Genomic DNA, 872 nt, shown 5'->3' on the forward strand with positions numbered 1-872 from the left:
TATACGTGTTCCACAGACTGTCTTTCATGTTGGCACCGATGTTCCATGACTGTAACATTGTCTGTATATGAGAGCATCAAATCTGTGATCCATTGTGGGTCAATTGTGACTGACTGATCTACAAATAACAATAAGTTGTTATTTATGATGCAAGGTTATTTGTAGATCAGTCAGACATCATCCGCCTGCAAAGTGGAACAAGCCAATTATCTATGGCTCTGGTAGGTCCTGACTTCCCTCAGTGTGTTTTAGAGAGGACATTGGGTTGGATGAGCTTTTATGGTATCATTGGTATCCTGATGGAGGTGTGATATTCAGCCTGAGGATGCTTCTCTTCACAAGTTACAGCTAATAATACGTATTTATTATCAAACGTCATTGGTCAGTGGTGTGTTTGTGGGGGGGTGCTGAATGTATCCAAAAGGGATCGGCTCACACACAGCTGTTGAGGTCTGTGCCATACAGTGCCTTCAGAAAGTATTCATACCCCTTGACTTAATTTACATTTTGTTACAGCCTGAATTAAAAATAAATAAAAAATCCCATCTACACACACTATCCCATAATGACAAAGTGAAAACACGTAAATTAAAATGTATGTCTCGTTAACTTAAGTATCCACACCCCAGAGCCAATACTTTGTAGAAGCACCTTTCTGGGTAAGTCTCTAAAGCCTTGTTTATACAGCAGGTCTTAATGCTCAAATCAGTTTTGGGGTACAGACTGTCCAAACAGCAAGTTACAAGTGACCAAATTGGATTTGTGTGTGTTCGGATAGCAGTCATTTGATGACATGGCTACGCTAGTTGCCATAGTAACGACGGGTGTGCACGGTAATGTAGGCTGATTGGTGGTGGTGCTCATGCTTCCTA

Source organism: Salvelinus fontinalis, chromosome 6, assembly GCF_029448725.1.
Source record: "Salvelinus fontinalis isolate EN_2023a chromosome 6, ASM2944872v1, whole genome shotgun sequence".
NCBI classification, from domain to species: Eukaryota; Metazoa; Chordata; class Actinopteri; order Salmoniformes; family Salmonidae; genus Salvelinus; species Salvelinus fontinalis.